This window comes from Procambarus clarkii, chromosome 49, assembly GCF_040958095.1.
Source record: "Procambarus clarkii isolate CNS0578487 chromosome 49, FALCON_Pclarkii_2.0, whole genome shotgun sequence".
Lineage (NCBI taxonomy): Eukaryota > Metazoa > Arthropoda > Malacostraca > Decapoda > Cambaridae > Procambarus > Procambarus clarkii.
The window spans coordinates 27165018-27189260 of NC_091198.1; the positions used below are offsets into that span (position 1 = coordinate 27165018).

Sequence of the window (24243 nt, forward strand, 5' to 3'; positions counted from 1 at the left end):
GTACTAATGTTATATTGATATCATATTGACAACACAACTCGGGTTGTCTTAAATACTGCATAAAAAATATGGACTTGCTAGGTTGTAATATGTGTTCAACTCTAGACAAGTGTAAAATTCTTACCCTTACACCAGGTTAGCACAATAAATTAGACTAGGTTGCTGTACAACACCAGCCTAAAATGTTCTTCCCTTGTGCAAGAATTAGTAGTAAATGATGTGGCATGCAGTAAATGTTACAGTAATGGCAATAATAATGCAATAATTACAAAAAAACATTTATAAGTAACTTATAAGTAAAGTAGCCGCTTATCAACCTCTTGTAATGAAATGAAAAAAAAAACACAATTGTTCCTTTGGTACTGTCAGAACAATAATAGTGCTTGTTGTAAGTTCTGTTTGCTATGAGATTGAAAAGTTAGGCTAGAAAATGCAAAAAATATAGCAGTGTCTTCCTCCTATAATGTGTAGGTAATATTGCACTATATGTACGTATATCTAGTTCAAAGAACTAAATAATCCGGTTCCGTAGGACCAAATAATGTGGGGAAATTCCAGGCAGCTAATCTCTCTTTTTCAAATTTATTTAATAAAATAAAGTTATGTCTTATTTATTTTCCTTAGTAAGTAAGAATTAATTAAGTGGACTGTATATACTGGTAAACTGCCTGAAATCTTCTTACACACTATTGGGAGGGACAATTGGTAGCCTAAACCACTTTGTTATGGCTCCTTCTTAAACTACCAATTGTTTACCTTTAAAACTATTATTTCAGTTATTTCATTATATAGTGTACCACATATGGTGGTCTAATCTACTTAATTATAAGTAATTATGACTACTACTACTGCTATACTAAAATGTCTTAGCTATGCCAGTAGAATGGGCCTGGTAAGGCGTGTAGGTGAAGCCTCAAGATGGGTGTGGCCCTGCCTCTTTGTGCCACGTAATGGCGGCTGGTGGGAAGGACAAGGCTTGGCAAACTAGTTAATTATGTGTATGAACCAACTGTCTGCACAGATTCTTGAAGCTCCTCTCACAATTTACCGGTATGGGATGCAAGGAATTAATCAAAGTTCCCTAAACATATCAATTACAGGTATAACATGAACTGTGAGGGTTGTAATGGGGTACACATGCGTTGTATTTGGGGATGTCCTACGATTTAACCATCTACTTATTTATATTAAACAGTGCACTCGAATAATATACAATACTTGGTAGACGGATACAGTCGTTGTTGTGATGTTGTTAAGCTGTGTTGCTGGTGTTGACACGTAAATGGGGTGTCTAGCTGTTACACCAGTTAAGACAGCGTGGTAGGCTCGTCCCCTGTTTTGTTGTTATTGTGTGTATGGAGCGGGCCTCCCTCTACTCGGCCAACGCCCATATGCTCTGGTTCCTCACTCAAAGTAATTTTACATTAACAAGGGAACCTAGCTACAATACTGTGTAAATAATTATATTCATTCTTATTGATTACTTTTTTGTTAACTTTAGATACTAAACTAATCTATTAACAATGCTTCATAATGTAAATATACGATGACTTCGATGACGTCGATGACGTCACGGAGTCTCCCATTTTCCATCCTGAAGGGAGTATAGACTAGGGGAGACTGTGTTATTTGTGTGCGTGTGGTTGTGTGGGTCGGTTTCCCGACATCGATTAATAAATCCGAGTGTCCTATTTGCCTTATTACGAACATTTATGCATTGATCCTTTGGTTTTAAATTCTTACTAATCATAATCCCAAATCCCTTTCGCAACCCAACTTCGCAATCTCAACACCATCTAGCTCGTATCTTATAACTCTATCATCATTACCTAGCCTCAAAACTTTACATTTAGCAGCATTAAACTGCATCTACCAATCTTTTGACCATTTCAAAACCCTGTTTAGACCAACTTGAAATGACAGTGAGTCTTCTTCCTTGTTAATTTCCCTACCGATTTTTGTATCATCGACAAATTTGCAAATATTGCTACTCAACCCGAATCTAAATCATTTATATATATTACAAACAACAGAGGTCCCCAGGACAGAGCCTTGAGGCACTCCACTTACAACATTTTCTTACTCTGACTTAATCCCATTTATACTAACTCTGTTTTTTTTGGTATCGTCTTGCCCTAATTCAACTTAATATAGCACCCCCAATACCATGAGCCTCTATCTTTCTAATCATTATTTCATGTGGTACTGTATCAAAAGCTTTGCTAAAGTCAAGGTACACAACATCACAATCCTTACCACTATCAACTACCTCAACTATGCCTGAATAAAAATATAGCAAATTTGTTAAACATGAATGGCCATTTGTTCTTGGACCCTGCCTTTCTAACCAATGAATTTTTTCTCTATTATGTTTACTACAAATGTCTCTTACACAAGCACACACACACACACACACACACACACACACACACACACACACACACACACACACACACACACACACACATACACTGCATCTATCTGGACCTAAAAAAGGTTTTTGACAGAGTTCCACATTAGAGGTTGTTCTGGAAACTGGAAAATATTGGAGGGGTGACAGGTACGCTTCTAACATGGATGAAAAATTTTCTGACTGATTGAAAAATGAGGGCAGTGATCAGAGGCAATGTATCGGACTGGAGAAATGTCACAAGTGGAGTACTACAGGGTTCAGTTCTTGCACCAGTGATGTTTATTGTCTACATAAATGATCTACCAGTTGGTATACAGAACTATATGCACATGTTTGCTGATGATGCCAAGATAATAGGAAGGATAAGAAACTTAGATGATTGTCATGCCCTTCAAGATGACCTGGACAAAATAAGTATATGGAGCACCACTTGGCAAATGGAATTTAATGTTAATAAATGCCATGTTATGGAATGTGGAATAGGAGAACATAGACCCCACACAACCTATATATTATGTGAGAAATCTTTAAAGAATTCTGATAAAGAAAGAGATCTAGGGGTGGTTCTAGAAAGAAGACCTGAGGACCACATAAAGAATATTGTGCTAGGAGCCTATGCCACGTTTTCTAACTTCAGAATTGCTTTTAAATACATGGATGGCGATATACTAAAGAAATTGTTCACGACTTTTGTTAGGCCAAAGCTAGAATATGCAGCGGTTGTGTGGTGCCCATATCTTAAGAAGCACATCAACAAACTGGAAAAGGTGCAAAGACATGCTACTAAGTGGCTCCCAGAACTGAAAGGCAAGAGCTACTAGGAGAGGTTAGAGGCATTAAATATGCCAAAACTGGAAGACAGAAGAAAAAGAGGTGATATGATCACTACATACAAAATAGTAACAAGAATTGATAAAATCAATAGGGAAGATTTCCTGAGACCTAGAACTTTAAGAACAAGAGGTCATAGATATAAACTAGCTAAACACAGATGCCGAAGAAATATAAGAAAATACAAACAGAGTGGTAGATGGTTGGAAGAAGTTAAGTGAGAAGGTGGTGGAGACCAAGACCGTCAGTAGTTTCAAAGCGTTATATGACAAAGAGTGCTGGGAAGACGGGACACCACGAGCGTAGCTCTCATCCTGTAACTACACCTAGGTAATTACACACATACACAGGAAGCAGCCCGTAACAACTGTTTAACTCCCAGGTACCTATTTACTGTTAGGTTAACAGAGCCATCAGGGTGAAAGAAACTCTGCCCATTTGTTTCTGCCTTGACCGGGAATCGAACACGGGCTTAGGACTACGGCCCCAAGCGCTGACAACTCAGCCGTGAGGCCCGTTTTGTGTGTGTGTGTGTGTGTGTGTGTACTAAGCTATTTGTACTCACCTATTTGTGCTTGCGGGGGTTGAGCTTTGGCTTTTTGGTCCCGCCTCTCAACTGTCAATCAACTGGTGTACAGATTCCTGAGCCTACTGGGCTCTATCATATCTACATTTAAAACTGTGTATGGAGTCAACCTCCACCACATCACTGCCTAATGCATTCCATCCGTTAACTACTCTGACACTGAAAAAGTTCCTTCTAACGTCTCTGTGGCTCATGTGGGTACTCAGTTTCCACCTGTGTCCCCTTGTTCGCGTCCCACCAGTGTTGAATAGTTTATCCTTGTTTACCCGGTCGATTCCTCTGAGGATTTTGTAGGTTGTGATCATGTCTCCCCTTACTCTTCAGTCTTCCAGTGTCGTAAGGTGCATTTCCCGCAGCCTTTCCTCGTAACTCATGCCTCTTAGTTCTGGGACTAGTCTAGTGGCATACCTTTGGACTTTTTCCAGCTTCGTCTTGTGCTTGACAAGGTACGGGCTCCATGCTGGGGCCGCATACTCCAGGATTGGTCTTACATATGTGGTGTACAAGATTCTGAATGATTCCTTACACAGGTTCCTGAACGCTATTCTGATGTTAGCCAGCCTCGCATATGCCGCAGACGTTATTCTTTTTATGTGGGCTTCAGGAGACAGGTTTGGTGTGATATCAACTCCTAAATCTTTCTCTCTGTTCGTTTCATTAAGTACTTCATCTCCTATTCTGTATCCTGTGTTTAGCCTCCTATTTCCACCACCTAGTTTCATTACTTTGCATTTACTCGGGTTGAACTTCAACAGCCATTTGTTGGACCATTCACTCAGTCTGTCTAGGTCATCTTGTAGCCTCCTACTATCGTCCTCAGTTTCAATCCTCCTCATAATTTTTGCATCATCGGCAAACATTGAGAGAAACGATTCTATACCCTCTGGAAGATCATTTACATATATCAGAAACAGTATAGGTCCAAGGACTGACCCCTGCGGTATTCCACTCGTAACGTCTCGCCAATCTGAGACCTCACCCCTCACACTGACTCGTTGTCTCCTGTTACTTAGGTACTCCTTTATCCAACGGAGTACCTTCCCTTTCACTCCAGCCTGCATCTCCAGTTTTTTCACTAGCCTCTTGTGTGGCACTGTGTCAAAGGCTTTCTGACAATCCAGAAATATGCAGTCTGCCCACCCTTCTCTTTCTTGCCTTATTTTTGTTGCCTGGTCGTAGAATTCAAGTAACCCTGTGAGGCAGGACCTGCCATCCCTGAATCCATGTTGATGCTGTGTTACAAAGTTCTTTCGCTCCAGGTGCTCCACTAGCTTTCTTCGCACAATCTTCTCCATCATCTTGCATGGTATGCAGGTTAGGGACACTGGTCTGTAATTCAGTGCCTCCTGTCTATCCCCTTGTATATCGGGACTACGTTAGCTGCTTTCCAAATTTTTGGCAGTTCCCCTGTTGCCAGTGATTTGTTATACACCATGGAGAGCGGGAGGCACAGTTCTTCTGCTCCTTCCTTTAGTATCCAAGGGGAGATTCCATCTGGGCCTATAGCCTTTGTCACATCCAATTCTAGTAAACACTTCCTTACTTCCCCGCTGGTAATCTCAAACTCTTCCAGTGGTTCCTGGTTAGCTATTCCCTCTCTTATCTCTGGGATTTCTCCTTGCTCTAAGGTGAAGACCTCTTGGAATTTCTTATTCAGTTCCTCACACACTTCCTTGTCGTTTGTAGTGAATCCTTCTGCCCCTAACCTTAATTTCATAACCTGTTCCTTCACTGGTGTTTTTCTCCTAATGTGGCTATGCAGCAATTTAGGCCGAGTCTTTGCCTTGCTTGCGATGTCATTTTCGTATTGTCTTTCTGCCTCTCTTCTCATCCTAACATATTCATTCCTGTCATTCTGGTATCTTTCTCTGCTCTCCAGTGTCCTGTTATTCCTATAGTTTCTCCATGCCCTTTTACTTTGCTGCTTAGCTCGCCTACATCTCTGATTAAACCATGGGTTTCTCATCTTCATTTCACTGTTTTCCTTTTGGACTGGGACAAACTTGTTTGCTGCATCCTTGCATTTTTGCGTGATGTATTCCATCATATCTTGGGCCGTTTATTCCCTGAGCTCTGTTTCCCATGCTATATCTGCTAGGCATTTTCTTATCTCCTCATAGTTTCCCTTTCGGTATGCTAACCTTTTGGTTTCGGTATCCCTCCTCGAGTTCAATAACCCTTCTTCCATCAGGTACTCAAACACCAATACACTGTGGTCGTTCATTCCTACTGGGTCCTCAAAACTGATTTCTCTTATGTCAGAGTCGTTCAGGGTGAAAACCAGGTCGAGTCTCGCTGGTTCGTTATTTCCTCTCATCCTTTTGGGTTCACTGACATGCTGGGTTAAGAAGTTCCTAGTCGCCACCTCCAGTAGTTTGGCCCTCCACGTATCCTCGCCTCCATGCGGTTCCTTGTTCTCCCAATCAATCCTGCCGTGATTGAAGTCCCCCATGATGAGCAGGTGGGATCTATTTCTACAGGCAGAAGAGGCTGCCCTCTCAATTATAGCGTTAACTGCCATGTTGTTGCTTTCGTACTCTTGACTGGGTCTTCTGTCATTTGGTGGAGGATTATATATTACTGCTACTACTATCCTTGGTCCTCCCATTGTCATGGTGCCTGCTATGTAGTCTCTGAAACCCTCACAGTCCGGGATAGCCATCTCCTTAAAACTCCATTCCTTTCTCATGAGTAGGGCCACTCCTCCTCCTCCCCTACCTTCCCTCTCTTTCCTTATTATTGTGTACTCCTGGGGAAACACGGCATTCGTTATGATTCCAGAGAGTTTTGTTTCAGTGAGTCCAATTACATCTGGGTTCACTTCTTGTGCTCTTTCCCTTAGTTCACTTGCCTTGCTTGTGATCCCATCTATGTTCGAGTACATTGCCCTGAAACTAACTCTCTTCTGCTTCTCCTCTGGTGAGGACCTTTGGGGTCTGGGGTGGGCGGGAGCTGGGAGGAACTGGTTTGGGGAGACTGGTGGAGGAGGAAGGGCTTGGGGGGGTAGGGGGGAGGGGGAGGGTAGGGGGAGTGGGTGAGGGGGGGAGGGGGAGAGTAGGGGGAGTGGGTGAGGGGGGGAGGGGGAGGGTAGGGGGAGTGGGTGAGAGGGGGAGTGGGTGAGGGGGGGAGGGTAGGGGGAGTGGGTGAGGGGGGAAGGGTTGGGGGGGTGGGTGAGGGGGGAGGGTTGGGTGGTGGGTGAGGGGGGGGAGGGTTGGGGGGATGGGTGAGAGGGGGTTGGGGGGGTGGGGGGATGGGGGAGAAAGGGGGGTTTTAGGGGGAAATAAAGTGGGGAGGGCTTGGGGGGCGTGGGGGGAAAGGGAAGGCTGAGGTTGTTGAGGAAGAGGGGAGGGTTTTGAGGAGTGGTGGAGAGGGGAAGGCTTAGGTGGGGTGGGGGAGAGTGGGGAGGTTAGGGGGGTGGGAGAGAATGGAGGGCTGTGTGTGTGTGTGTGTGTGTGTGTGTGTGTGTGTGTGTGTGTGTGTGTGTGTGTGTGTGTGTGTGTGTGTGTGTGTGTGTATGCTCACCTAGTTGTACTCACATAGTTGTACTCACATAGTTGTGCTTGCGGGGATTGAGCTTTGGCTCTTTAGTCCCGGCTCTCAACCGTCAATCAAATGGTGATTCCTGAGCCTACTGGGTTCTGTCATATCTTCATTTAAAACTGTATATGGAGTCAGCCTCCACCACATCACTGCCTACTGCATTCCACCTGTTAGCTACTCTGACATTGAATAAGTTCTTTCTAACGTTCCTGTGGCTCATTTGGGTACTCAGTTTCCACCTGTGTCCCCTTGTTCGCGTACCACCAGTGTTGAATAGTTTATCCTTGTCAACCCTGTCAATTCCCCTGAGGATTTTGTAGGTAGTGATCATGTCACCTCCTACTCTTCTGTCTTCCAGTGTCGTAAGGTGCATTTCCCGCAGCCTTTCCACGTAACTCATGCCTCTTAGTTCTGGGACTAGTCTAGTGGCATACCTCTGAACTTTTTCCAGTTTCGTCTTGTGCTTGGCAAGGTACGGGCTCCATGCTGGGACCACATACTCCAGGATTGGTCTTACATATGTGGTATACAAGATTCTGAATGATTCCTTACACAGGTACCTGAAGGCTGTTCTGATGTTAGCCAGCCTTGCATATGCCGCAGACATAATTATTTTTATGTGGGCTTCTGGAGACAGGTTTGGTGTGATATCAACTCCTAGATCTTTCTCTCTATCCGTTTCATTAAGTACTTCATCTCCTATTCTGTATCCCGTGTTTGGCCTCCTATTTCCACCGCCAAGTTTCATTACTTTGCATTTACTCAGGTTGAACTTTAGCAGCCATTTGTTGAACTATTCATTCAGTCTGTCTAGGTCATCTTGTAGCCTCCTACTATCATCCTCTGTTTCAATCCTCCTTATAATTTCTACGTCATCAGCAAATATTGAGAGAAACGAATCTATACCCTCTGGGAGATCATTTACATATACCAGAAACAGTATAGGTCCAAGGACTGACCCCTGCGGGACTCCACTTGTGACGTCTCGCCAATCTGAGACCTCACTCCTCACAGTGACTCGTTGTCTTCTGTTGCTTAGGTACTCCCGTATCCAATGGAGTACCTTCCCTTTCACTCCAACTTGCATCTCCAGCTTTTTCACTAGCCTCTTGTGTGGTACTGTATCAAATTTCTGGCAATCCAAAAATATGCACTCTGCCCACCCCTCTATTTCTTGCCTGATTTTTGTTGCCTGGTCATAGAATTCAATTATCCCTGTGAGGCAGGACTTGCCATCCCTGAACCGATGTTGATGCTGTGTTACAAAATTCTTTCGCTCTATATGTTCCAGTAGCTTTCTTCGCACAATCATCTCCATTAGCTTGCATGGTATGCAGGTTAGGGACACTGGCCTGTAGTTCAGTGCCTCCTGTCTATCCCCTTTCTTGTATATCGGGACTACATTAGCTGCTTTCCAAATTTCTGCCAGTTCCCCTGTTGCCAGTGATTTGTTATACACTATGGAGAGTGGCAAGCATAGTGCTTCTCCTCCTTCCTTTAGTATCCAAGGGAAGATTCCATCTGGACCTATAGCCTTTGTCACATCCAACTCTAGTGAAAACTTCCTTACACTGGTAATCACAAACTCTTCTAGTGGTTCCTAGTTAACTATTCCATCTCTTATCTCTGGAATTTCTCCTTGCTCTAAGGTGAAGACTCTCCTAGATTTTTTTATTTAGTTCCTCACACACTGCCTTGTCGTTTCTAGTGAATCCTTCTGCCCCCTATCCTTAATTTCATTACCTGTTCCTTTACTGCTTTTTTCAGAGGCCAGAATACGCCTGGGATATAGACGTATCTGGCAGCTTTCTCAAAACCCAAATATCGAGTACACAATGTGTCAATTTTGTGAAAGAGAAAACATGCACTCTCTTGAACATTATATTGTAGAATGTTCCATATTGACTGACTTTCGCCCTCCTGGGCTAAGGTATGCTGAACTCTGTAATTACTATATGAGTACTGGAACACTTGATTATATATTGGACTTGTATCCAAGACTGACCATGTAATATATCAATCATACAATGTATATATATGATGTAACTATATAACCTGAGCTTGTAAAAGCACCTTCATCACCTTCAGTGATTAAGTGCTTAATTGCACACTAGTTTCTTTATCAGCTACCTCACCCTGTCAGAGTAAATGAGACAAATGTATGTGAATGCATGTGTGTGTGTATATATGTATGTATATGTGTGTGTATGTATGTATATGTATGGGTATAAAGTATATATGGAAGCTAATCAGAATTACATTTCACCTTTGTGAATGTACATTAATGACACTATGTAAAAGACACATCTAACACTTTATGTAGGGCATACGTAAATCTGTGTATCTATGTATTTACGTATGTAGGTTAGCTTAGCATTTTAAAAGCACCGAATCACCTTCTGTGGTTGAGTGTTCAATAAACTCTTGAACTATATGTTTAGCACTTCTCTAACCCTGTCCATGGAGGACAAAATAAAATGTATATATGCTGGTTAGCATTGTAAATGTGTGGCCACGTCTGTGGTAGAAAATAATAATAAAAAAAAACTGTTTTTTTCTCCTGATGTGGCTGTGCAGCAATTTAGGTTGAGTCTTTGCCTTGCTTGCGATATCATTTCGTATTGTCTTTCTGCCTCTCTTCTCATCCTGACATATTCATTCCTGGCACTCTGGTATCTTTCTCTGCTCTCAAGTGTCCTGTTATTCTTATAGTTTCTCCACGCCCTTTTACTTAGCTGCTTAGCTAGCCTACATCTCTGGTTAAACTATGGGTTTCTCATCTTCATTTCATAGTTTTCTTTTTTGGACTGGAACAACTTGCTTGCTGTTTTCTTGTACTTCTGCGTGATGTTATATCTGTTAGGTAAAATTCTCAACCCATCTGTTAGGAATTTTCTTATCTCCTCATAGTTTCCCTTTCGGAATGCCAGCCTTTTGATTTCAGTACCCCTCCTCGAGTTCAATAATCCTTTTTCAACCAGATACTCAAACACCAGTGCACTGTGGTCGCTCATTTCTACTGGGGCCTCAAAACCGATTTCCCTTATGTCGGAGTCGTTCAGAGTGAAAACTGGGTAGTCTCTCGCTGGTTCATCGTTTCCTCTCATCCTAGTGGGTTCTCTGACATGTTGGCTTAGAAAGTTTCTTGTCGCCACCTCCACTAGTTTGGCTCTCCATGTATCCTAACCTCCATGCGATTCTTTGTTCTCCCAGTCTATCCTTCCGTGATTGAAGTCCCCCATTATGAGCAAATGGGATCTATTTCTACAGGCAGCAGAGGCTGCCTTCTCAATTATAGCGTTAACTGCCGTGTTGTTGTTGTCATACTCTTGCCTGGGTCTTCTGTCATTTGGTGGAGGGTTATATATCACTGCTACTACTACTTTTGTTCCTTCCATTGTCAAGGTGCCTGTTACGTAGTCTCTGAATCTCTCGCAGCCCAGGATGACCATCTCCTTGAAATTCTATTCTTTCTCATTAGTAGGGCCACTCCCTACTAATGAGTAGGGACATACTGTGTGTGTGTGTGTGTGTGAGTGCTTACCTAAGTGTAATTACCTAAATTTAGTTACAGGATGAGAGCTACGCTCGTGGTTTCTCGTCTTCCCAGCACTCTTTGTTGTATAACGCTTTGAAACTACTGAAAGTTTTGTCCACTACCACGTTCTCACTTAGCTTGTCCCAACCGTCAACTACTCTGTTTGGGAAAGAACACTTTCTAATATTTTTTGGCACCTATTTTTCTTTAGCTTGAATCTGTGATCTCTTGAAAGCTACTAGCGTGACATGTTATGTTCTCTATTATGTCTACTTCATGTATATATCTCTAACACACTCCTCAAGAAGCAGCCAGTAGCAGTTGTCTAACTCCCAGGTACCTGTTTGCTGAAGGCAAAGTTACTAATATAACAATCTAAATGCTCCCACGACTTGTGACAGCTGTTCCCCCTCCCCAGGTGGTGAGCGTCGTGGTCACCTACCTGGTCATTCTCATTCAGTTCCACTCCAACGACGCTCCAGGAGCCAGGACGGAGGTCAACGGTACCACTGCTCTGTGTCACTGTTGATGACGGTGCTCTCTGACAGCCTGTTACAGAGTAGCGGACAGACAGTGATGTCACCTCATGCTCTGACATTCTCACACCAATTGTTCCTTTTGTGTCTTCATATGTGTGTCAGACATGACTAACTCATGTATATATGTGTGTCAGACCTGACTAACTCATGTATATATGTGCGTCAGACCTGACTAATTCATGTTTATATGTGTGTCAGACCTGACCAAACTCAAGTTTATTCAGATCACAGCATCACAGTAATCTCACTGTGATTATTGTTTGTAATTTTAATTTTTATTGTAATTGCTCCTTGATCTAGTATTCTGGTTCCTAGTTAATTAATTGTATAAATTTTAATTTCATTCATCACCAATCTTTAAATATTATACAATTTTCATTCCGTCTACTCCATTTTCATTTTGCCAGCCAATATTCCATATCCTAGTCCAGTTGTATATTAACTGTTCTGATCTGTATTTTGTACTTACACTTTAGTACAAAAACACTTACACTACGCACTAATACTACTTCACTTAAATTATTAATAAGCCCAGGAGATATAAATTTCCTCATTAATATTAGATATCAGTTTAGTTTCATCTTTCATATTACTTTATTTGTATAATTTTAAATTTTTACTGTAAAAATTCCTAAATTTAGTTTTTTACTGCAATGTAATTACTTTCTTTATTGTATCTAACTGCTGTATGCTAGTAACTTACAAATTTGAAGCTCATTATTTATTCTTGAAATTACAGCTAAATTACCAACCAATTCCACTATTCAGGTCGTTGTTTTATGTATATTTAACTAACCATTTTTACTTGTATCATTAAAAATAGAAGTTATATACTCCCTAATATTAGTTATCAGTACTCTGTCTTGGTTTTATACTACCAAATTATTACTTTTTATTCAACAGCATTTGTTTTAATATTGTAGACAATTATCAAATTTTCCCCCTTTTGTCACACAAATATTCTCAAGAAGTCTTCTCTACTCTCACTGCATGCACACTGTCACTGACCCCGGTAATTGAATCTGCTATCACATGTTTACAATAACCAGCACATTGATCATCACTACTGTAGTTACTACACAGCAATCCTTGCAAAAACAAACATAAGAGTGCTGGCAAAATTAACCCTTGCACAATATTTTATTTGAAACTAAATCAAAAGATCAAATTCCAGTTGAGATAGACAATGTTAACATCAGGAATAAAAATGAAGGAAAGTTCCTTGGCTTATACATAGACAAGAGGCTAAACTTCAACACCCACATACAACACATAACCAAAAAAGTATAAAAAACAGTCAATATACTCTCTAAAGTCAGATATTATGCTCGCCTCTCATTTTACTACGCATTAATCTATTCCTATCTTACATACGGTATCGGTACCCGGGATACAACCACTGCAAATTAGCTCAAGCCATTATTTTATAAATACTCTAAAATTTATAAGTACTCTGAAATAATAATTCGACTTTAATAATATTCACTCAGAAAAAAATCTGCTATCAGAACTATAACAAACTCTGTTTTCAGACAACACACAGCCTCTGTGTTTAAATTCCTTAACATGCTAAACATAAACTCACTCCACACATTCTCTTGTGCTATTTACATGTACAAAACCTACATTCCTATATACTAATCTTAATCTGAAACTTTTCCTTTGTAGGTGTAATAGAACCCATGAGCACCACACCAGAAATAAATATCTCTTTGATATCCCCAGAGTCAAACTAAATATGTGCAAACACTCCATACAAATAAAAGGACCCAGACTATGGAACTCACCTCTTATTGAATTAAAAAATTGTTCAACCTATGCCTTATTCAAAAATAAAACCTAAAAGTACCAAACTTCATCCGCATAGTTTCCTATATTATGTTTCAAACTCAAACTGTTATTTGTGCTACCCACTCACCCAATTTTAGTATTTAAGATAAGCAAATTCTTCAGTGTTAACACTCCCATAAATTATTATGTAGTTATTATAGTAAACTCAAGTTGTGCTACAATGTATACCTATTAATAATCTCACCTTTATTTGTTAGCTTTATGACCTGCCCGAAACGCTATTCGTGTTAGTGACTTTGCAAGAATGTAACAATACCAATGTTATGACCCCTCACAACCTAATGTATCTTCTTGAATATAAATAAATAAATAAATAAATAAAATAAATGTGTCACACTTGATTGTGTCCCTTATGTGTGAGTGTCAGGTGTATTGAAAGTTTCTAATGTGTGATGCCTGTCACCTACTTGTCTGAGGTCAGACTTGAATCTCTCCTTGTGTGTCAGAATACACTCTCCCACTGTGTGTCAGATTAGACTATCCCTCCTTATGTGTTAGATTAGACTATCCACATGTATGTTAGATTAGACCATACACCTGGTGTAGCAGATTAGGCCATACATCTGGTGTAGCAGATTAGACTGTCACATTGTGTGTCAGATTAGACTATCTAATATTGTGTCAAGTTAGACAATGTCCTTGTGTGTGTTAGATTATACTATCCCCTTGAGTGTCAGCTTACACTATACCCCCTTGTGTGTTAGATTAGATTATCCCCTTGTGATTCAGATTAGACTATCCCCCTTGTAAGAGTCAAGCTAGACTAATCCTCTTGTGAGTCAGATTAGACAATCCCCTTGTGTTTTAGATAAGACTATCCTTTTGTGTGTCAGGCTAGACTATCTCCTTGTGTTGCAGATTAGACTATCCCCTTGTGTGTCAGATTAGATTATACCCTTGTGTTAGATGAGAGCATCTCCTTGTGGGTCACATTAAACTATCCCCCTTGTATGTCAACCTTAACTATCCCCTTGTGTGTCACATTAGACTATCCCTCTTGTGTGTAAGCTAAGACTATTCCCTTGCGTGTCAGCTTCGAATATTTCCCTTGTATATTACATTAGAATAACATACAGACTAAAACACGCATGTGTGTGTTAGATCAGACTATCACATTGTGTCTGATTAGACTTTCCCCTATTGTGTCATGTTAGACATTGTCCTTGTGTGTCAGATTTGCCTATCCCCTTTGTGCAGCAGATTAGACTATCCCTTTGTGTGTCAGATTAGACTATCCCCTTATGTGTCAGACTGACCAAAACCTTGTGTGTCAGACTGACCAAAACCTTGTGTGTCAGACTGACCAAAACCTTGTATGTCACACTGACCAAAACCTTGTGTGTCAGACTGACCAAAACCTTGTGTGTCAGACTGACCAAAACCTTGTATGTCACACTGACCAAAACCTTGTGTGTCAGACTGACCAAAACCTTGTGTGTCAGACTGACCAAAACCATGTGTGTCAGACTGACCAAAGCCATGTGTGTCAGACTGACCAAAATCTTGTATGTTACTGCATCACTACACAGATGCTGTCTGTGATACCACTGCACCATACAGGTGCTGTCTGTGATACCACTGCACCATACAGGTGCTGTCTGTGATACCGCTGCACCATACATGTGCTGTCTGTGTTACCGCTGCACCACACAGGTGCCGTCTGTGTTACCGCTGCACTACACTGGCCTTTCCATATTTTCTCCTGTTTCTCCATGTTCTGCAAATGCTAGCAGTATGTTCTCTTCAAGTTCAATTCATGTTTTCACCTGTTTCTCCAAGTTCTTTGCACCCTCTTTCATGTTCTCTACGTTTTCCCCCCCATGTTTTCTGTGTTCTTTTTTCATATTCTCCATGTACTCAGATTGTTCTTCGTAAGTTCGTTGTTCATCTTTTGTATACTCTACATATTCTTTTTCACGTTTTCATGCTCTCTGCAAGTTCATATTCCCCACATGTTCGCTGTGTTCATCACATTCTCTTATATGTCCTTTAAAATCAAATGTTCAATTGTTTCTGTCATTCAGTAATTAGTTCTTTGTCGAATATCATCACCCGCATTACTATTCCCACAGCAAATTTAGTTATAATACATTTAGCTATTTACAAATTATTTATTACAAAGCATTTATTAAGTCATTTACTGAGGTTTATTTTCAAGAACTATGTCAATGTATATCTGCTTAACAACTTGTCATTTCTTACCAGCACTGTTCTTAAACAAATGTGCACTTTATAGAGTAACAAATTTACCAAGACAATCTTTTCTTTTAACGTTTCTTAACTTAAATAATTCTTCATTCAACTTTAAAAATAGTCATGTTCGTCATCATTACATCATTTCTTAACTAAAATAATCCCTCTCTCAACTAAAAATAATCATGTTGATCATCTTTCAACACTTTCTTGACCCGATTATGCTTCTTTTTTATCCTTGATAAAATAACTTTTGATGTGTCTGAGAATATCTTTTGACTGTATGAAGAGTATTTTGATGCCTTTGAGCGTGTCATTGGAGAATAAAGGTGACATGAGAGTATCATTTGATGCACAGAGATGACATGAGGGTATCATTTGATGCGCAAAGATGACATGAGAGTATCATTTGATGCGCAGAGATGACATGAGAGTATCATTTGATGCACAAAGATGACATGAGAGTATCATTTGATGCACAAAGTTGACATGAGAGTATCATTTGATGCGCAAAGATGACATGAGAGTATCATTTGATGCACAAAGATGACATGAGGGTATCATTTGATGCACAAAGATGACATGAGGATATCATTTGATGCACAAAGATGACATGAGGGTATCATTTGACGCGCAAAGATGACATGAGGATATCATTTGATGCGCAAAGATATCTCGTAGAGTAACTATAGTTTAGAAAGGATTTAAAGAAATTACCTTTGACTACTTTCGTACTCCATGAAGTATAATGTAAGTTAAGAAACTGTTGAATGAAGTTACACTTGACTATTTTCAGTTGAGATTAGTGTTATTTTAGTTAAGAAATGATGAAACGATTCCCGTTGACTATTTTTGGATAAAAAGAAGCATAATGGTAGTTAAGAAAGATAGTAGGAATAGATAGTAGGATTGTAGAAAGATAAGGAACACTGAACTGTTTTTGGTCTCCAAAATTTTTCATTTTAAACTGGTCTCTGAAAAATTGGGTGCTTAAACGGATAACACAGCAGTAAATGGACAAAAAAAATTGCACTAAAGGGTCTATTTAAAAAAAAATGAGTGCTAAGGGGTCTATTATCTGGAAACAAAACCAAAATTGGGCACTAAGTTGTCTATCCCATTACTACCGTGCAGTGATGTCCTTGCACTACACAGGTGCTGTCAGTGTTACCGCTGCACTACATACACGGGAACTGTCCGTGTTACCACGACACAACACAGGTGCTATCAGTGTCACAACTGCACTGCACCGTGCTGTCAGTGTTACCCTTACACTAAGCAGGCGCTATCACTGATATCACTGCACTAAGCAGGTGCTGTCAGTGTTACTGCAGCACTATACAGGTGCTCTCAGTATTACAACTGCACTGTACAGGTGCAATCAGGGTTACTGCTTACTTACATAACTGCTGTCAGTGTTACTGCTGCAATATGCAGGTGATGTCAGTGTTTCTGCAACACTACGCAGGTGCTGTCAGTGTTACCGCAACAATACACAGGTGCTGTCGGTGTTACCGCAACACTACATAGGTCCTGTCAGTGTTACTGCAACACTACACAGGTCCTGTCAGTGTTACTGCAGTACGATACAGGTGTTGTTAGTGTTACTGCAGCACTATACAGGTGCTGTTGTTGTAATCCACAAGTTAGTAGGAATTATTAGCTAGAGGATCATTACTACAACACTTAACGAATGATGATTGGAAGTACATATTAAGTAGACAGACTATGGATCACATATCTAAGAACGGTCAATGGATTAAGACCGAAGCTGTTTAGCCAAATTAATAATTCCTGGAAAGAGGAATTATTCTTCGTCAGGCTTCTAGGATCAAGGTTACCACTTTAGGGATAAGGTTAATCGGATTATACCTTCCTTGAGAGGCGGGGTGAAATGTTTGAGGCCATGGTTGGCTAAAGTCAGTCTGATTGTGGGAGTTGAACTGAGAAGTCCTCTGGATCTCCGTTTGTGGCAGCAGCGAAGTGTAGCAGACAGCTATGCGAGAACCTGATGTGATTTTAGTGACCAAGTTAAGTCTGCAGTATGTGAGTATTGAGTGAAAGACTAACCGGGTGTGGAGCGTTGTAGTAATCATTCCGTATTAGGGACTTAGGCGGAAGTTACGAGTGTGAGTGGTGATCGCGGAGGTCAAGTGGTCTATGGGTATTGGAAGTGTATTGACCTAATAGAGTATGTTAATATGTTATTATTTGTCAGAGTCTATTCTTTGTAATTAAATCACAAAAGCCGACGGCCTTTAAAGACCTTCCATCTGTCCCCTCATAGTGTTCCTGGTTTGGTTGGTGAGGGAATGTTAGGGAATTGGTAGACGACATATTTGGTGGCAGCGCAAACAGGTTTTGGAACACTTTGTGAGATGAAAGAAGTGTGGTTCTGGTTTAGTTGGTGAGGGAATGTTCGGGAAATGGTAGACGTCGGGTTGTGGTGAGAATGGTGGTTACTAGACGGAGGAAAGATGGGTCAGGTGAGACCAGGTCACAGGAGTTAGGTAATAAAAGGGACTAGGCCATTGTGGGGCACATGTGGGGTTTATTTCTTTCTTTCCATATTCCCGCAACGAGAGACGGCTAAGAGGCAAGTCTGGACCACTGAAGCATCGGGATCCAAAACAAGTGCAGTGTTCGTAGTGCGGATTATACAGTGTTCGTAGTGCGGATTATACAGTATTCGTAGTGCGGATTATACAGTGTTCGTAGTGCGGATTATACAGCGTGGCGAGGTAAACTAGCGAGGGTGAATGTGGGCCAGCGTGAGCCATGTGCAGGCCAAGCGATGGGTGGGCCAAGCGAGCCGCACCTTGGAGCTTGTTTTATATCGTTGGTAAGGCGGAAATAGTGAGAAACCGTTGCTAAGGTGAAATTAAGCATGAAAACTACGTAATTTAAAGTTAATTAAATTTCATGTAACGTGTAAATCGAATATTTTAAGGATAATGAAATATTACCTAAAGTACTGTGCGAGTTCCGGCGTTGTCAGGTGTAGATACAGAAAATAGGCGCAGTGAATTATGGACACCTTGGCATAGCGAGCGACGCATAATTTGACGTCTGGGGTTCGACGTCTAGTGTACCGTGAAAAGGTCCATGGAAATTTTTTGTGGGTACAGGTAGGATTATGGAGAGTGTTACCTTGGGACACGGGGAGCATGTCCCGTTGGTGGGGGTGTGTGGCGCCGGGAGTAGTGCATGATTGTGTATTGGTGTTTGGACGCCAAGTGTAGTGCATGGTTGTGTATTGGCGTTTGTACGCCGGGGTGTGTAGTGTAACGCACATGTAGTGGCTTATTAAACGCCAGCGTAATGCATATTATTTACTGTAGTGAATTGTGCATGTTTTGACTGTTGATATTATGGATGTAGTATAGTGCATGACATTGTTGGGATTGTAGCGCCAAGGTGTAGCATGTGTAGCGTTACTGGTTGTTGTAACACCGGGTGTATTGTAGACATTAGCGTTGAAGTATGTTAACGCAGGTGGTAGTGTGTGGCGGGTGGCCACTACACAAGACATTATACCTGACGAGTGTTGGTCAGGTAATTAAGGGATTACCAGAGAAAAGGGAGTGTGTGGCGTCTGGTTGTTTATTGGTGGTGTTATCGGTGGTGACGTCTCGGGTAGTTTTGATGCGCTCTGGCGCAAGGCATATGCCTGTAGTGGTAATGGTGTTGGGGGACGCCGTGTGTGTTGTGTTGATGGCGTTGAAGACGCTGTGTGTATGTTGAGGGCGTTGGGGACGCCGTGTGTTGTGTTGAGGGCGTTGGGGACGCCGTGTGTTGTGTTGAGGGCGTTGGGGACGCCGTGTGTTGTGTTGAGGGCGTTGGGGACGCCGTGTGTTGTGTTGAGGGCGTTGGGGACGCCGTGTGTTGTGTTGAGGGCGTTGGGGACGCCGTGTGTTGTGTTGAGGGCGTTGGGGACGCCGTGTGTTGTGTTGAGGGCGTTGGGGACGCCGTGTGTTGTGTTGAGGGCGTTGGGGACGCCGTGTGTTGTGTTGAGGGCGTTGGGGACGCCGTGTGTTGTGTTGAGGGCGTTGGGGACGCCGAGTGTTGTGTTGAGGGCGTTGGGGACGCCGTGTGTTGTGTTGAGGGCGTTGGGGACGCCGTGTGTTGTGTTGAGGGCGTTGGGGACGCCGGGTGTTGTGTTGAGGGAGTTGGGGACGCCGGGTAATGTGTTGAGGGCGTTGGGGACGCCGGGTGTTGTGTTGTGGGCGTTGGGGACGCCGGGTGTTGTGTTGAGGGCGTTGGGGACGCCGGGTGTTGTGTTGAGGGCGTTGGGGACGCCGGGTGTTGTGTTGAGGGCGTTGGGGACGCCGTGTGTTGTGTTGAGGGCGTTGGGGACGCCGTGTGTTGTGTTGAGGGCGTTGGGGACGCCGTGTGTTGTGTTGAGGGCGTTGGGGACGCCGTGTGTTGTGTTGAGGGCGTTGGGGTCGCCGTGTGTTGTGTTGAGGGCGTTGGGGACGCCGTGTGTTGTGTTGGGGACGCCGTGTGTTGTGTTGAGGACGTTGGGGACGCCGTGTGTTGTGTTGAGGACGTTGGGGACGCCGTGTGTTGTGTTGAGGGCGTTGGGGACGCCGTGTGTTGTGTTGAGGGCGTTGGGGACGCCGTGTGTTGTGTTGAGGACGTTGGGGACGCCGTGTGTTGTGTTGAGGACGTTGGGGACGCCATTGGGTGGTGTAGTGTAGTGGCGTTTGGACGCCTGGTATGGAGTGTGGTGTTGTGGAGTATATGGTGGCGCAGGAGCGCCAGGTAGTGGTCGGTAAGGTGAGTATTGGCGTAGCAAGGTCGGTGCGTTAGGACGCAGGAAGTGGTTGTAGGGATGTGTGGCGTTATATTGAGGTCATCAGTGGTTGGGATGACCAGAGGTAATGGTGTGTCGGAGTGGGTAAGTCTTATGGATAAGATGAAATGTGGATAATTGCAGGAGTTGGTGGCTGCAGTAGGCGAGCCAAGTCGATATATCTAGCAAGACTCATAAAAGACTAATAAAAATTCATTATTCTCATTAAAATTTTCATTACTTATGTCGGAGTGGGTAAGTCTTATGGATAAGATTACAATGTAGAATATCAAAATTTCAGGTGTTGATAGTTGCAGTGGGCGAGCCAAGTAGATATACTAATTTCTCATTAATTAAGTTGTTACAGGAATCTCGCTAGAGGCGAGCCAGTGGCAGTATGATGATTTAGTGACATTAGTTGTGAAATGATTTTAATGAGGTATTTATTGGGATAATGTATGTTCATGTATATACTGTATATTACCTCATCGGCACCATTACTGAGTGTTAGGCTTGAGAAGGTCCCCCGGGATCATGTCACAGAGCTTCAGGTAGAGTACAAGGGAAGCCATGAGGCTACACTCAGTAATTCTAGAAAAAAACGGGAGGAAGTGAAGCCAACGTAACGTTATAGGCGAAATTCGCCCCTGACATCAAAGCAGGGATAAGGGCCAGCTGCAATGGCTTTGCAGCTGCGCTCAGGCTATATACTGGGAGAGTAAGGAGCCGAGGGGGGTGTCATGTAATAATGGGATCGAGCCAGGGGGCTCCGAGGGAATATTTTGCAGGTACAGCGGTCGGGAAGGTGTGAATACAGGTGGACACACTCTGGGCAGATGGGCCTAGAGTAATGTTCTACAGTTGTGGTGAGCACAGCAAGGAAGGATGACCAGAGAGCTGTGAGGTATCTACAGCGTTCTGGGATTGGTGCCCTGGAACGAGACGTCAGCACAGACCCAAGGGAACATTACCCTGGGGTAGGAATCTCCGTTGCTCTGGAGGCCAGGATCACGTTAGCTCAGAGCAACGATGGGACATTGACAACATTCACCTGGCTGGACAGCCTGGGTTTTTTCTGGGTCATGGAGGATCTATGACTTAGCAACCATGGGACACGAAGACAAGAGAAGTGATGCTGCCAATTGTGGAGGAGGCCAGTGAAACATTGTGTGATCATTGTAAGCCCTTATGTCAACAGTACAGGGCAAGATGTTAAATTGTTAGTAACTTATTACTAAGGATGAAGAACCTTAGATATATATGTGTGTTGTGTATATATTAATGACTAGTGTCATTTCTGTTTAAGTGCCAGCATTCTGGTCCATGTAATTTTATGGTTATGTTTGTATGTAATTATATGTCAGCAGTTTAGGTATATGTGCATTGTTGGAGATGGGAAAAATTATTACAGACTATTTTACCTGTGCTATGATGTGAATATAATGTATATGTTGGAGAAGTGTCGTCAGCAAACAATATAGGTTTGAGAATATTAGAGACATTAGGCAGATCGTTTATATATATAAGAAATAGAAGAGGTCCTAAGATGCTGCCCTGTGGCACTCCAACGGTAATTGGTAGAGTGGAAGAAGTTGTATCATTGATGGTTACATATTGGTGTCTGTCACTAAGATAGGATCGGATGTAGTCAAGGGCAAGGCCTCGGATTCCATAATGCTGGAGTTTAAGTAAGAGGTAGTTGTGATTAACAGTATCAATGGCTTTTCTTAGGTCAATGAAGAGTCCAATCGGAAACTCGTTTTTGTCAAGGGCTGAGTAGATAACGTCAAGGAGACTAATGATTGCATCGTTGGTGCTCTTTTGGGACCGGAAGCCAAACTGGCAGGGGCTGAGTATGTCGAATTTTACGAGGTAGGAATAGAGCTGTTTGTAAATAATTTTTTCAAATATTTTTGATAGAATGGGTAGATTTGATATTGGTCTATAATTGTTTATGTCCGCCGGATTGCCTCCTTTATGGACTGGCGTTACTCTTGCTTTTTTGAGGATATCAGGGAAGGTGTGACACTCTATAGATTTGTTGAACAGTAGTGCTATGGGTGGGGCAAGGGCATGGGAGGCTCTCTTGTACACAATGGACGGAATTTCACTGGTGTTCCCTGCCTTGGTTTTTAGAGAGTGTATGATGGACACAACATCTGCCGGGCTGATTGGTGAAAGAAGAAGAGAGTTTGGATAGCTGCCTGAGAGATGTGTGTTAATATGTGTCTGAGTCTGTGGGATTTTACTGGCAAGATTAGCACCAACCGATGAAAAGAAACTATTAAATTCATTTGCCATTTCTAAATCAGTTGACGGTATATCCCCATCCTTGTAGAGTTTTATTTGGTTATGTGAGTGTTGTTTAGTTCCTAGGATACTAGAGATAGTACAATCATTACTACATTATATCAGTATATCATTACTACAACACTTAACGAATGATGATAGGAAGTACATGTTAAGTAGACAGACTATGGATCACATATCTAAGAAAGGTCAATGGATTAAGACCGAAGCTGTTTAGCCAAATTAATAATTCCTGGAAAGAGGAATTATTCTTCGTCAGGCTTCTAGGATCAAGGTTACCGCTCTAGGGATAAGGTTAATCGGATTATACCTTCCTTGAGAGGCGTGGTGAAATGGTTGAGGCCATGGTTGGCAAAAGTCAGTCTGATTGTGGGAGTTGAACTGAGAAGTCCTCTGGATCCCCGTTTGCGGCAGCGGCGAAGTGTAGCAGACAGCTATGCGAGAACCTGATGCGATCTTAGTGACCAAGTTAAGTCTGCAGTATGTGAGTATTGAATGAAAGGCTAACCGGGTGTGGAGCATTGTAGTAATCATTCCGTATTAGGGACTTAGGCGGAAGTTACGAGTGTGGGTGGTGATCGCGGAGGTCAAGTGGTCTATGGGTATTGGAAGTGTATTGACCTAATAGAGTATGTTAATAGGTTATTATTTGTCAGAGTCTATTCTTTGTAATTAAATGACAAAACCCGACGGCCTTTAAATACCTTCCATATGTTCATTCATTGTGTTCCAGTACAAACCTAGTGGTACGCCTCAAGGGTCTGGTGTGTGTATTAGTATACGTGGTAGTAACGGTTGCTGAGGCAAGGTGTTATGTGTTGTGTAATCGCTGTGTTCGGAATGAACCGGGGTTCAGCGTCATGACACGGGTATAGGCCGAGTCAGGCCCGGTTATAGGCCCAGACAGGCCCGGGTATAGGCCCAGACAGGCCAGGATCCAGGCCCAGAAAGGCCCGGGTCCAGGCCTTGACAGGCCTCGGTCCAGGCCCAAACAGGCTCGAGTCCAGGCCCAGACAGGCTCGAGTCCAGGCCCAGACAGGCCCAGGTATAGGCCCAGACAGGCCCAGGTACAGGCCCAGGTCCAGGCCCAGACAGGCCCGGGTCCTGGCCCAGACAGGCCCAGGTCCAGGCCCAGACAGGCCCGGGTCCTGGCCCAGACCTGGTTTTCCCTCTTGGAGTTGGAGTTAGTTTTGTTTGTGGATTTGGAATGAGGGAAGAGGCGGGCTGGATGAGGCAGTTTATGTCTTTGGAAATATTTGTAATCATTTTATTTAGAGATGAGTGTGAGCAGAAATGACACACTATAGTAGTAATTTATAGTGAAGATAATAATGTATTTTCCAAATGAGAAAAAATTATGCGAGGCGAAAACTTAAGTTGAGATAAAAGTAGGTTGTCAACAACTCCACAATAAAAGATTTGGTTGTGGAGGAGATTCCCGCCCGAAGGTCGGCCATTATTGGCGCGCAGATTGAACGCCCCTGGCTGGACTTTCTTTCCACACCTCGCCTGGAGCTCATCTTTGAATTCAGATGGCTTTTTTGGGCCAGTGTGTGCTCACTGCAGCTACCCAGGGGCTCACAGCACCGGGGGAGGCCGGAGCCTCACTAATGGACGCCTCCCCGAGTGGGGGCGCCATGTACGTTG

General features: G+C 42.7%; 1 long non-coding RNA gene across 1 annotated transcript in view; it reads right to left on the reverse strand.

Annotated features, from left to right (window-relative positions):
- LOC138351237 (uncharacterized) overlaps positions 1 to 24243 on the reverse strand; it is a 96148-nt gene that overhangs the window by 66905 nt on the left and 5000 nt on the right. The window contains exon 3 of the long non-coding RNA XR_011222382.1: positions 11351 to 11457. This is a non-coding gene — a long non-coding RNA (uncharacterized lncRNA). The remainder of the gene's footprint in view (positions 1 to 11350; positions 11458 to 24243) is intronic.